The following is a 15,725-nucleotide window of genomic DNA, read 5'->3' on the forward strand; positions in this document are numbered from 1 at the left end:
CTCTACAGGTCTCTGACACAAAAGAGACAATTTTAAGAAATGGAAAACCAATGATTTCAGAGATGTAGATAAAGCCAATAACTGCTGTCTTTTAGTGTTATTATGATTATGATTCAATAAAAAATCAGATTTCATCACTCTTTTACCTAAATCCTTTCAGGGGTGTCCATTACACTTAACAGATAATCTTAGATTCTTTCTAATCTCATCTCACTCTTTACACTTATGTCAGACTGGATACATTCTGTTCCCCAAATGTGCTCAGCTTTTGACCATCTCAGAGCCTTCTGACTTGGTTCTTTCCACTTGCATGTTTACCCATAGGCTGTCAGCATGTTGGTTCCTTCCTGTGCTTTACATATAGCCATCTCTTGTCACCCTATAACATAAGTCTTGTGTATTCCAACTGTTTGCACCTCTTACTCTTTCTAGTATCACTATTTACTTCCTCACTGGCACTTCTTGCAACCCAAAATTGTTTTATTGATTAAGTTCTTAAGTCTGAAGTGTTTATTAGTGAATCACATTACCTGATACATAGTGCAAAATCAACAAATATTTCTTGAATGAAAAAATGATAAATGAAGACCAAAAATATAATTAATTTATATTGTGGTTGGTATGGTCTGGGGAAAAGCAAGGATAAAATTGAATTTCTAAAATAAAACCAATGAGTATAAATATCATTCAAGCATTATAAAGTTTGGAAAGTTTAAGAAGAGGCATTGTGTAAAATCCTAAGGGGAAAAAAAAAAAACTTTGTGAAGTTTTCTTGTCACTTGGCTATTTTTACTTCATAAGATTTCTTTAGAAATGCACAAATTAGCAGTTTCCTAATTCTTAGTTTGACTATATCCATCCAGGTTTGAACTGTGTTTTCTATGAACTTGACATGTAAATATTGACCTAAGCAAAGGTTCACCAGCAAATGTCTGGTGAGTTCCCAGGTAGACCTGTATGAACAATGAGATCATCACAATTATGAATAACCCTCATGACTTCATTCCTTGAACACAACATGATGCATAAATGAAAATTCCGTGAATCTCCCAGGAGCTGGTCTCACTACCTCTTGAATTGAGCTATTGTCTCATTTATAACAGATAGATGAAAAGAGGAGTCTGTACAAGAGAAAGAACTTCCCCCTTTCCAATTACCAAACATATAATACTTGGTGTTTTCTTACCATTACTTTTTTTAAAAATAGTTTTTAGAAAGTTACTTTATTTTTATTTAAAATTATTTATTTTTAAGTCATAAAGCTAAAACATTTGTACTTTATATTAGGTTTCTGAAAGTAATTTCTTGACTTTGATTAATTTTAAAATATATGCATTTCTGGCCAGTCCATATAGGGCAAAAAAAAACCCAGACATATATCAATAGCAAGAAAAAGGTGTTGGCTGACATGGATTATCCTCTTGGCTCTGTCAGAGCCTAAATGCAAATAACATTCATGTGAATAATCATTACTTTTTAAGGAATATCTATCTGAGGCAAAATACATACATGCATCATACAGAGGGATATGGATGTGCATATAGAATTGGAAGCACTCATTTCTGTTGACTGATGACAGGATTCATTTAAGTCAACTGAAAAGAAAAATTTGTAAATGTCACTAGCTTTATTCCAAGTCCCTCAAGTGGGTAAATTTATTTTTAAATATACTACTGGTGAATAATATTTAAATTATCTATGCTTTTTATACAATAGCACCCAGATATCTTATAAACCAAATTAAAGAAATGTAAAGCTAGTAATTGTGTATTATATGGAAAAAATCATGTCTTTTTAGAACTTTCTTATAATACAGGAACTTCCCTGTGAAAAACAGAAACTTTTTTTCATTCCTTAAAATGTTACCAGTCAAAACCATCCATTTGGAATTAAAATGTCCATCTCCACAACAAAAAATATGGGTAGATTTAATCTAATTTATTGAGATTTAAGGAGCAAGGAAAAAAATGACTCTATCTGTAGTCTCATCAGGAGCTTACTTCCACAAAACACCCATAAGACACTTTCCCACCACATGTTCCTTTCCATTCTTGGGTGCTTGACTGGGATGTGTTTAGTTTGGAAGTTCATCAAATAATGTTCATTGGGTCTTGGTGGTACCAAATTTAATGAAAAGTAAAACACAAGGGAGAAAATGTACCTTCAAATAACTGTTTTGCATCAAGAACATAAGTAAAAAACTCTTACAAAGTTTAAAAAAAAACTTGACTGTGCTTTTCAGCATTCTTCTATGATGACAAACCCAGGCAACCTATCTTCACTTACACCTGCCAAATAATGGCTGAGGGGAGAAATTCTTTCTTGGTGGCCACAAAAAGGGTCCCCAACCTATAGAACATAAATAAAGCCTGCACACTCACAATGGGTTCATCTGGAAGAGCTCTAAAGCATTTCCTTTTGTCATGTTCCCTCTCCACCAGAGGACCTACTCTTGGTCTTACTCAGACTCTTCACTGCACCTGGACTAACTCTCATTATGCATTACATGTTGTATTACATAACCGATTTCTGAATTTAAATTGTTTAACTTGAGGGGGCGAGGTTAGTGGGTGGAGGGATCAAGCAGAAACTAAAAAGGACTCATGGCCATAGACAACAGTTTGGTGGTTGCTAGTCCCGGGAGGAGAGTCTAAGAGGACTAAATGGTAATGGCAAAAAATACAATAAGGATTAAATTAGGCAAGATGGCAGGGGAGTAAATGGAAGTCACACTAACCTCCTCCCAAGACCAATCTGGAGTTACAACTAAATTGTGGAGAAATCACCCAGAACAAACAAATGAACAATAGTGAGAGAGAAGACTTGTAACCTTAGATAGGCAGAAGAGTCAGCTTCAGCACTAACTGACTTGTAAGAACTGTGATGGAGACTCCAGTGAGCTGGCTGGGTGCCCACAGGTGGCAGTGCTAAAGAGATAATTAAGTGGCCAGTTGGATCCATGTGAGAAGAATTGGGCCTAAACCCTAAGTTGGGATCCCCAACCCAGAGCACCAGAGCCCAAAAAGTACACAGATAACAACTGGTGGTGAAGAGCAGCAGGGCTGCTCTCTGCCAGGTCGGATGACTGGAGATGCAGAGTACCATTTAAAGGGCCAACACACAAGTTTTCAATTGCTTCCACTTGACTGAGGCTCTGACAAAGACAGGGGAAGAGTGAACTAGAGATGCCTGAGGACAGACTGTGGATGGACGTTTTAGGTAGAGCACTGAGGGATAAGATGCTGGGATCATGGTGCTGTGTCATCTCTCCTACAGCAGCAGCCATCGTGCTTAGGCAGACCACTCCTCTCGAAGCGGCATCAGCCTGATGGGAAACAACAGCCCAGCCCCCACAAGAGATTCTGCCCCAACTCCGTGGTGCTTAAGCTTGACTGCTGACTGCAGAGCGACTAGATTAACAACTGAAGGAGGCAGCCACAGACAACAGATCCCCAACAAAGAGAAAGCAGAGTGGACTAGAGACACTTGATGAGAGACTGGAGATGGAGGCTATAGGGAGAAAACTGAGAGAGCGACCACCAGTATCCCAGTGCCAAGTCATCACCCCTACAGCAGCAGCCATTCTGCTCAGGCAGACCACTTCCCTCTGAACAGCAGCAGCCTGAGGGGAAAAAATAGCCCCAACCACAAGAGGGACTCTTCCCCACCCTCTGGGGATTAAGCCTTACTGTTGTGTGCAGAGTGACTAGATTAGCAACTGAGGGAGATAGCCAGGAACAGTAGATCCCTGGTAGTATGAGAGCAGGCTGCCTAAGATCAAATGGGGTCAACATCTGACCCCACCAGAGAAAGATTCAGAAAGAAAAAACAGTGAGAAATTGTAGAGGATACCAAGATGAAATCCATAGTTGTCTTCTCCATGATTAGTGATATTTTCTTTCCTGCATAGTTTTTTAACATTCATTTCTTATCCAGCAGGTTCGTGCATATTACTCACTAGAATTCATTCCATAGTTTATTTCTTTCCTTTCTTATAATAGTCTTTACTCTGTACACCCTTATTAATACTGGTTCATTTGCTGTTGTTAGTGGCAATGCACAGGGAGACATTTTTGTAGATGTAGGTTTGTCCCTAGGTTTTATGATTTCATTTGGGCAGCACCTGAACAACAGCCTACAAGACATGGTGGGTGGGGTGACCATCATTCAAGCAGCTGCAGGGAAGGATTCATCAAATAAAGACCCAAAAACAATCAAAACCCAATTACATCCAGAGAGCTGACATAAACAGGATCCCATGAGCTTCAAGTTCAGGAGATCAAGGAGACTGCACCACTGAATCTCACAGGTCTCCCACCATATAAGTTCACACCACAGACCCAGGGAGTTAGAAGAGATAAATTTAAGAAGCAGAGGATAACAAGAAGAGTCTCACAAACAGTGGGAAGACAAAGAGACAAATCCCAAATTAAAGGAAAGGAGGAATCCTCAGAATAATGCTAAATGAAATAGAGTCAACTCAACTATCAGATATTGAGTTCAAATCAATGGTTATCAGAAAGCTCAATGAACTCACAGACAATTACCAAAAACTACAAGAAAACTGTGAGAAGCTTACTACAAACTATATCAACATGAAAAAGGAAAAAGAAACTATCCACAAGAGCCAAGAGGAAATGAAGGATATACTTTCTGAATTGAAGAACACAGTAAAAAGAATCAAAAGCAGGCTAGGTGAAGCAGAGTATCAAATCAGAAAAAAAAAACTCTGGGAAAGAGCAAGAAAAGGAAAGAAGACTGATAAAGAATGACAAGGGGTTAAGGGGCCTTCAGGACAACATAAAATGTAATAATATCCATAATAGGGATATGAGAAGAAGAAAAAAAAAGAGCAAGGGATAAAAAAAAAACAGTTTGAAAAAGTAATGATGGAAAACTTCCCTAATTTGATGAGAGAAAAACTCACACAAACCCAAGAAGTATAAAGGATCCCCCAAAAAAGGAACAAAAAAAGGAACTCAAAGACACATTATAATGAAAATGGCAAAATTCCAAGACAAAGGGAGAATCTTAAAGGCAGCAGGGGAGAAACAGGAATTGATATACAAGGGAGTCCCAGTAAGTTAAGCAGCTAACTTCTCAACTGGAACACTATGAGCCATAAGGGAATGGCAAGAAATATTCTAAGTAATGAAAAGCAAAGGTCTGCCACCAAGACTACTCTGTCCAGCAAGGCTCTTGATTAAAATGGAAGATGAAATAAGGATTTTCCCAGATTTTTTTTTAAAAGAAGGCTGAAAGAATACATCTCCACCAAACCAGCACTGCAAGATATGGTAAAGGGACTGCTTTAAGAAAAGGAAAAAAAAAAGAGTGAGAGAGAGGGGAACAAAGGTACAAAGTGAATAAAATGGCAATGAATAATAACCTATCAATAATAATCATAAATGTAAATGGATTAAAAGACATAGGGTACCTGAATGGATAAGAAAACATGACCCACACATATTCTGCCTACAACAAACCAATCTTAGAAAAAAAAGACTTACACAGACTGAATGTGAAGGGTTGGAAAAAATATTCCAAGCAAACCGACAGGTGAAAAAGCTGATGTAGCAATACTAATATTTCATAACTTCAACACAACACAAAGGTCATAAAAAGAGACCCAGAAAGACATTTCTTAATACTCAGGGAAGCACCCATCAAGAAGACATAAACATTAAAAATATACATGCACCCAACATAGGAGCACCCAAATATATAAGGAAAATCTTAGAGGACATCAAGAAAGATACAGACATCAACACACTTATACTAAGGGATTTTTCTCAGACCACAAGGGCCTGAAACTAGAAACCAACCCCAAGAGAAAAAATAAAAACACTCAAATTCATAGAAATTGAATATCATGCTATTAAATAATGAATGGGATAAGAAAGGGATCAAGGAAGAAATCAAAGGGTTTCTGGAAATAAATGAAAATGAACTTAGTCCATACTTAGGGAACACAGAGAAGACAGTCCTGAGAAGGAAGTTCATAGTATATAGTCTTACCTTTGAAAAGACAGAAACATTTCAAATAAACAATCTAACCCTATATTCCCAAGAACTGGAGGAACAACAACAAACTAGTCCAGAGAGAATAGAAATAAGGAAATAATCAAGATCAGAAGAGAATTAAAATAACATAGAGACAAAAAGAACAATTCAAATGATTGATAAAGCTAGGAGTTGTTTCTTTGAAAAGATAAAAAAAAATTGACAAGCCCTTAAGCAGACTCATCAAGATAAAAAGAGAGAGGACCCAAATAAATACAATCAGAAATAAAAGAGATTTCAAACGATACTACCTAAATACAAAGGATTGTAATAAATTACTACAAATAATATATACCAAGAAATCTGAAAATCTAAGTGAAATGGACAAATTTCTAGAAAAATATAATCTTCTGAAACTGAATGAAGAAAAAGCAAAAAGCCTCCAAAGACCAATAACAGCTGATGAAATCAAAGCCATAATCAAAAACTCCTAGCACAAGAAAGCCCTGGACCAGGTGGTTTCACCGGAGAATTTCACAAAATATTTAAGGAAGAGCTAACTCCTATACCTCTCAGACTATGCAAAAAAATCAAAGGAGAGGGAAGACACCCAAACTCTTTTTGTGTAGCCAGCATCATCTCAATCCAAAAACCAGATAAAAACACAACAAAGAAAATAAACTACAGGCCAATATTGTTGATGAACATAGATGCTAAAATCCTCAACAAAATATTGACAAATCGCATGAAGTAGTACATTAAAAAGATCATATACCATGATCAAGTGGGATTCATCTCAGGGATAAAAGGATGGTATAATATACCCAAACTAATAAATGTATTACATCACACAAACAAAAGGAGAGACAAAAATCACATGATCATATATATAGGTGCAGAAAAAAGCATTTGATAAGGTACAGCACCCATTTATGATTAAAACAGTCAGCAAAGTGGGACTTCAGGGAGCATAACTTCACATTAAAAAGGCCGTATATGAGAAACCTACAGCCAACATCACACTCAATGGGCAAAAACTAAAAGCTTTCCCACTAAGAACATGAATAAGACAAGGATGTCCACTTTCACCTCTTCTATTCAACAAAGCGTTGGAAGTCCTAGCCACAGTGATCAGACAAGAAAAAGAAATAAAAGGAATCCAAATTGGAAATAAGGCAGGAAAAGTTATTTTTTGCAGATGATGTGATAGTGTACGTAGAAGACCCTATAGATTCCACCAGAAAGCTACTCTACCTAATAAGTGAATTTGGCAGAACAGTGGGATACAAAGTCAATACTCAGAAATTGAAGGCATTTTTGTACCAACAATGGAATATCAGAAACAGAAATCAGGAAAAAATCCCATTTGCAGTAGCAACAGTAACAATAAAGTACCTAGGAATAAACCTAACCAAGAAGGTAAAATACCTGTACTCAAAAAACTACTCAACTTGAAGAAAAAAAATTAAGGAAGACACAAATAAATGGAAGCATGTACTGTGTTCATGGGTCAAAAGAATTAACATCATCAGAATGTCCATGCTACCCAAAGCAAATGATAGATTCAATGCCATCCCTATTAAAATACAAATGACATATTTAAGATACAGGACAAACATTTCAAAAATTTATATGGAACCATAAATGACCCTGAATAGCTGTAGCAATTTTGAGAAAGAGGAACAAAGTAGGAGGGATCACCATACTTGGTATCAAACTATATTGCAAGGCCACTGTGGTCGAAACAGTCTGGTACTGGCAAAAGAACAGACACACATATCAATGGAATTGAATAGAGATCCTAGAAATAAACCCAAGTCTCTATGGCCAATTAATATTTGACAAAGGGGGCAGAAGCATAAAATGGAATAACAGTATCCTCATCAACAATGGTGTTGGGAGATCTGGACAGCTACATGAAAAAAAATGACACATGGCCACCAACTTTCACCATATACAAAAAAAACTCAAGATGGATAAAAGACTTAAATATAAGTCATGAAACCATTAAATTCTTAGAGGAGAACATAGGCAGTAAAATCTCAGATATCCCATGCAGCAATATTTTAACTGATACATCCTTAGAGCAAGGGACATGAAGAAAAAAAAAAAAAAAACAAATGGGACTTCATCAAAATAAAAAGCTTCTGCACAGCTAAAGACAATATCAGCAAAATGAAAAGGGAACCAGTTTTCGAAGATGGAGGCAAGATTGGTAGGAGCAGAGTCTACTATCCCCTGTGCACAGATGGAACATCTACCCAGTCTTTTGAGGAAGAGTGAACAGCCAGCGGTATCCCAGCATATATGAAGACTGGAGGCCAAAACTGTAGAAAACATTGAACAACCAGATGGTAAGGAGAGTACTTCAGGACAATAAGGGACCAGTGTGGGGACAAGGGTTGCTGAAGCCCCACTGGGTCTGCCACAGGATTCTTGGGAGAGAGCCAGGTCAAAACTACCCCCCCCCCCCGCCAAACAAGGTTTGAGCAGCACTAGGATGGACCTGGATGCTTGAAGTTGGTGGGGGTAATAAGGATGAAGTGGCAAACACACAGGGACTGTTTGCACCTGCTGAGACTGTGGACGCTGGCTGGGAAGAGTTGTGCTCTGACGGACCCTGACCCAGATAGTCCCCAGTCTGGTTGGGCTGTGTAAGAGGCCAAGCTCTTGCTTGGAGGGGCAGGCTTAAATAGGAGGAATTTTTCAAAAAGAAAAAGAAAAAAAAAGAGGCATTCAGTGGCTGTTTAGGGAATTCTCCCTCAGCAGCTGCCGCTGCTCCCCTGCCCCCTGGCTATGCCCATGCGGCCTCAGTAATGGGTCCACCTCTGCTGCCAGAACCATAACTTTTCCCCTACCCCTGGCCACAATGGCAGAAAGCACCCAACCACACCAGGAACTCCAGCCATGTGCTACCAACCCAGACACCCCCAACCCCACTGTGGCTGCTGGCCAGCACATGCCCAAGACTGCCACCCTATGACTGTGCTCCTGCCGCAGCAACAGAGGCCAAGGGCTCATACCCTTGGCCTGAGGACATAACACACCTGACTCCACTGACCAAGTGACCCCATCAGCAGCAGCAGGAGTAGCAGCAGCATAGGCCCCATGCTCACACCTGAAGTTCCAGAGATGGTGCACACCCAAACTGAGGCCCAGTGGCTGCCAATCCCACCCTAGCAGTGGAAGGCCGAGCACTCACACAAGCAGCCCTAGGGACAGAGGGTGCCTGACCCCACTGCCCAGAGGCACCTCACACTCAAACCCACTGCCCCAGGTGCAGCAACAGAGGAGTCATGTGCCCACATCCCCTAATGCAGCCACAGTGACAACCCTTCCCTGCAGGGCTGACTGGCTCTCTAAGAGGAAGACAGAGATGCCCTCTCAGAGGAGAGCAGCAGGGATCAGGGAGTCAACAATCCCCAGAAAGACTTAACTCAGTGGGGGGTTGAACTACCTTGAAGAGACTCTGAGAATCCCTAGCATCTAGGACAGCAAAGAGTGAGGCATTGGTGTGTGAGTTGCCCCTAATGGGTGCACCTCAAGGATAGCACAACTGGTGGACTGAAGGCACAGGCTGGGTGCAAAGAGGACTGGGGGCCCTGCAGCAAACTGAGGAACTGGGCTGGAGACTGGGCAACTGCAAAGAATGCTTCTCAGACCTGACCCCCATCCCCACAAAACCACAGAAAGGGAGAAAAGGGAAACCAATTCCCCCTCAGCCTGCTGCAGCCAGGAAGACCAGCAGAAGTGGCTTGGCTTGTTTACAAACAGCAGGAGGTTTCTTCTTCTTTTTTAAAAAAATTCCTTCCCTTCCTTCCTTCATTTTTTATTCTTTCTTTCTTTCTTCCTTCCTTCCTTCCTTCCTTCCTTCCTTCCTTCCTTCCTTCCTTCCTTCCTTTCTTCTTTTTTATTTCTTTGGCCTTCCTTCCTTTTTTTTTTAATTCCCATAAGTGAGACAATAAAACTTGGAGCTGTGAAAGGACAAGAGTTAGATCCAAAGAGGGGACATCCCAACAACTGAGACAGTGAGACAAATTTCACTTTGCTATGCCAGAGAACTTGCAAGATATTCTATATTTGTATTATTATTTTTTCATTATTTTTAGGTTTTATTTAATTAGTATTTTTGCATTTCTCTTCTTTCTGTTTAGTCTTCTTTGCTTGGTTTGTTAAATTGCATTGTTTGATTGGTTTCCCTTCTTCTCTCTTTCATAGTGTATTTTCAATTTTCCAACTGTCACTTCACTTGTGTTCCAATAGCACTCTATTCTAGGTCCTGTACTTCATATTCTTGTTATGCATATCACATAGATGCTGTCATATGATTGTTGCTCCATTACTATTGTAAATAATTGCTACTCCATACACTTGTAAGTACTACACAGCACTTTGCCCGGATCTTAGCTCACTCACTGTTTCTGAAACTTCACTACTTGTTAACTCTATTCTCTCTCACACTACACCTATTTTATATCCTTTACTCTCACTTTACTTCATAATCTGACTTCCCACAAGCTCACTGCTTTCTAGATCCAAGTCGCAATCCCTCCCCTCCCCAACAAGAGTCTTATCTTCTTTCCACACTTTCTAAAAAGTGGCTAGTTGGTGAAATATCATGGTTAACACTGTAAATATCCAAAGTATCTCCTATCTATTCTCTAAGGGTTGGTACTTTAAATACCATAGAACTTGCTACTACTGTCTTAAACCATTTTGCTTTCCTCCACAACTGATCACAAAAAAAAAAAGAGTATGTGAGATGTGTGAACACGAGTATACCTAATGGAAGAGGAAATGAACCAACAAATGAACCATCAACAAATAATGGAAGAAAGTGAAGGAAGGAGTGGAAGCCACACTAACCTCCACACAGGACCAATCTGGAAATATAACTAATGGTGGTGCAATTACCCAGAACAAACAACTGAACAATAATGAGAGAGAAGCCTCAAAACCTTGGACAGACAGAAGAACTAGCTTCAACACAACCTGTCCCTACGTGCACAAAAGAATACAAGACATGATGGACACCATGCCCCACAATTAACCAGCTAGAGGGAAGGAACCAGCAGAGAAAGACTCAACAACAATCAAAACTCAAAGACATAGAGACAGCCAACATAAAGCACAGCCAAAGACAAGAGAGGCCAGGAGACCAAGGAGATTGCACCACTGAATTTCAAACGTCTTCTACCATAGAAGTTGATACCATGAACTCAGAGAGTCAAAACAGGTCAATTTAAGAAGGAGAAGATAACAAGAAGTCTCTCACAGACAATAGTAAGACAAAGAAACAAACCCCAAAATAAAGAAAAGGAGGAAGCCTCAGAAATAATGCTAAATGAAATAGAGCAAGTCAACAATCAGATATTGAGTTCAAAGCAATGGTTATCAGGAAGCTCAATGAACTCACAGACAATTACCAAAAACTACAGGGAAACTACAATGAACTCACTGCAAACTATATCAACATTATAAAAGAAAAATAAGCTATCCACAAGAGCCAAGAGGAAATGAAGAATACACTTTCTGAATTGAAGAACACAGTAAGAGGAATCAAACACAGGCTTGATGAAGCAGAGGATCAGATCAGGAAGCTGGAGGACAAGACAGAAAAAAAAAAAACACCCAGAAAGAGCAGGAAAAGGGAAAGAGACTCAGAAAGAACAAAGAAGGGTTGAGAGAAATGCAGGACAACATGAAATGTAATAATATCCATATAATAAGGATAACAGAAGGAGAAAAAGAAGAGCAAGTGATAGAAAACCTGTTTGAAAAAAGTCATAATGGAAAACTTCTCTAATGTGACTACAGAAAAAGTCATGAAAATCCAGGAAACACAGAGAGTCCCAATCAAGAGGAACCCAAAGAGACCCACTTCAGGGCACATAATGAAAATGGCAAAATTCCAAGACAGAGAATATTAAAGGCAGGAAGGGAAAACCAGGAAGTAACATACAAGGGACCCCTGATAAGACTAGAAGCTGACTTCCCAAAGAAAATTCTCCAAGCCAGAAGGTAATGGCAAAAAATATTCAAGTAATGAAAACTAAGGGCCTGGAAACAAGACTACTCTCTCCAGCAAAGCACTCATAAAATGGAAGGTCAATCAGGAGCTTCCCAGAAAAAAAAAATCGCAAACTATATACCTCCTCCAAACCAGCTCTGCTAGAGATGCTAAAGGGTCTGCTTTAAGAGCAGGAAGAAACACAGTGAGAGAGAGACAGGAAAATAGGTACAAAAATGGCAATGAATAAGTACCTATCTGGCCCTGGCTGGCATAGCTCAGTGGATTGAGCATGGGCTGCAAACCAAAGTGTCGCAGGCTCGATTCCCAGTCAGGGTACATGACTGGGTTGCAGGCCATGACCCCCAGCAACCACACATTGATGTTTTTCTCTCTCTATCTCCCTCCCTTCCCTCTCTAAAAATAAATAATAAATAAAATCTTAAAAAATATAAGTACCTATCAACAACCATAAATGTAAATGGATTAAATGCCCCAATAAAAGATATCTATATCTGAATAGCTAAATGGATAGAAAATCATAATTCACACATATACTGCCTCCAAGAGACACACCTCAGAGCAAAAGACCTACACACACTGAAAGTGAAGTACTGGAAACAAATATTCCAAGCAACTGGACAGGAAAAAAAAACTAGGGTGGCAAGACTCATATCAGACAAAATAGACTTCAAAACAAGAGCCATAAAAAGAGACCCAGAAGGTCACTTCATAATACTCAAGGGAAGAATCCATGAACAAGATATAAACATTGTACAGATATACACACCCAGCATAGGAGCACCCAAATACATAAAATTATGTTGGAGAACTTCAAGAGAGATACTGACAGCAACAAAACTATAGTAAGGGATTTTAACACCACACTGTCAAAAATGAGTAGATCTTCCAAACAAATATCAACAAAGATATCATTGCATGAAACAGTGCCCTAGATCAAAAAAGGTTATATATATATATAACCTTTCATCCCAAAGAAGCACAATACACATTCTTTTCAAATGAACATGGAACATTTTCAAAGATAGACCACAAGATAGGACACAAAATTTGAAATCATATCAAGCATTTTCTCCAACCACAAGGGACTGAAATTAAAACCAACCTCAAGAAAAAAAAAACAAAACACTCAAACTCATGGAGATTGAATAGCATGCTATTAAACAATGAATGGGTTAAGAATGAGATCAAGAAAGAAATCAAAAAGTTTCTGGAAGCAAATGGAAATGAACTCACAACAACTCTCAAGTTAAAGGACACAGCTAGGCAGTCCTGAGAGGGAAGTTTATAGTGATACAGGCCTACCTAAAAAAGATAGAAACATTTCAAATAAACAGCCTAACCCTATACCTACAAGAACTCAAGGAACAATATCACACACAACCCAGAGCAAGGAGAAGGAAAGAAATGACCCAGATAGAGCAGAATTAAATGACAAGCACATCTGTGCCTAAAATTGTGCCTAAAAGCACAATTCTAAGGATCAATAAATCCAGGAGCTGGCTCTTTGAAAAGATAAATAAAATTAAAAACGCTTTAAGCAGACTCATCAAGAAAAAAGAGAGGGCCTAAAAAACACTATCAGAAATTAAAGAGGAGAGATTACAACTGATACCAAAGAAATACAAAGGATTGTAAGAAATTACAGTGAAGAACTATATGCCAAGAAATTTTAAAAACTAGGTGAAATGGACAAATTTCTAGAAAAATATAATCCTACAAAACTGAATGAAAAGAAATAGAAAGCCTGAACAGACCAATTAACAACTGACAAAACTGAAGCAATAATAAAAAAAACCCCGGTACACATAAGCCCTGGACCCCATGGTTTCATAGAATAGTGCAAAGCATTTAAGGAAGAGCTATATCCTGTCCTTCACAGATAATTCTTAAAAATCCAACAGGACAGAAAATTTCCAAACTGTTTTTATGAAACCGGCATCATCCTAGTACCGAAACCAGATAAAGACACAATAAAGAAAAAAATTTCAGGCCAATATCACTCATCAACATAAATGCTAAAATCCTAAAAAGATATTGGAAAATCACCTGGAGCAATATATTAAAAAAATCATACACCATGATCAAGTAGGATTCATCCCAGGGATGCAAGGATGGTACAATATCTGCAAATTAATATGTAATAAATCACATAAACAAAAGCAAACACAAAAACCACAAGATCATATCAATAGATGAGGGAAAAGCATTTGATAAGGTACTGCACCCATTTATTATAAAAACACTTAGCAAAGTGAGACTAGAAGGAGCATTCCTCAACATAATAAGGGCCATGTACGAGAAACCTACAGCCAACATCCTACTCAATGGGCAAAAGTTAGAGCTTTCCTACTAATATCAGAAACAAGACAAGGATGCCTACTTTGACCACTCCTATTCAGCATAGTATTGGAAGTCCTAGCCACAGCAATCACACAAGAAAAGGAAATAAAGGGCATCCAAAAAGGGAAGGAGTAATCAAATCTGTCATTGTTTGCAGATGATATGATAGTGTACACAGAAAATCCCACAAACTCCACCAAAAAACAGCTTGACCTCATAAATGAATTTGGCAGAACAGCAGGATGTGAAGTTAATATTCAGAAATCAAAGGCACATTGCACACCAGCAATGAAATATCAGAAACAAAGGTCATGGAAAAAAAAACATATTTGATGTGGCAACAAATAAAATAAATTACCTAGGAATAGGTACAGCAATTTGGTTAGGAATAAACCTAGCCAAAGATGTAGAAGATCTGTACTCAGAAAACTACACAACACTGAAATAAGAAATTAAGGAAGACACAAACAAATGGAACCATATACCATGCTCATGGATTAGAAGAACTAACATCATCAAAATGTCCATACTACCCAAAGCAGTTTATCAATCCAAAGCAATTCCTTATAAAGTACCAATGATATATTTCACAGATATAGAACAAATATTTAAGAAATTTATATGGAGCCGTAAATAACCCAGAATAGTTGCAGCAATTTTGAGAAAGAAAAGCAAAGTAGGAGGGGTCACAATACATGATACGAAACTGCATTACAAGGCCACTGCAACTGAAACAGCCTGGTACTAGCATAAGAACAGATACATGGACCAGTGGAACAGAATAGAGAACCCAGAAATAAACCTGTCCCTATGGTTAATTAATACTTGACAAAGGGGGAAGAAACATAAAATGGAGTAAAAATGGCCTCTTCAGCTAATGGTGTTGGGAGATCTGGACACCTACATGCAAAAAAATGAAAATCGATCACCAACTTACAGCATACACAAAAATAAATTAAAGGTGGATAAAAGACTAAAATATAATTCATGACACCATGAAGTCCTAGAGGAAAATCTCAGACATTCCACACAGCAACATCTTTGCTGATATACCCCCTAAAGAAAGGGACATAACAGAAAGAATAAACAAATGGAATCTTATCAAATTAAAAAGCTTCTTCAATGGCTAAAGAAAACAGCATTAAAATTAAAAGAGAACCAACTATATGGGAAAACATATTTACCAATGATACCTTGGACAAATGTTTGATCTTCAAAATATATACAGAACTCACAAGATTCCATTCCACAAAGACAAAAAGCCCAATTAAAAATTGGCAAAGGACTTGAACAGACACTTCTCCAAGGAGGACATACAGAGGGTCCAGAAAAAATATAAAAAGATGCT

This window comes from Phyllostomus hastatus, unplaced genomic scaffold (genome assembly GCF_019186645.2).
Source record: "Phyllostomus hastatus isolate PE091 unplaced genomic scaffold, TTU_PhHast_1.1 phas_scaffold_78, whole genome shotgun sequence".
Lineage (NCBI taxonomy): Eukaryota > Metazoa > Chordata > Mammalia > Chiroptera > Phyllostomidae > Phyllostomus > Phyllostomus hastatus.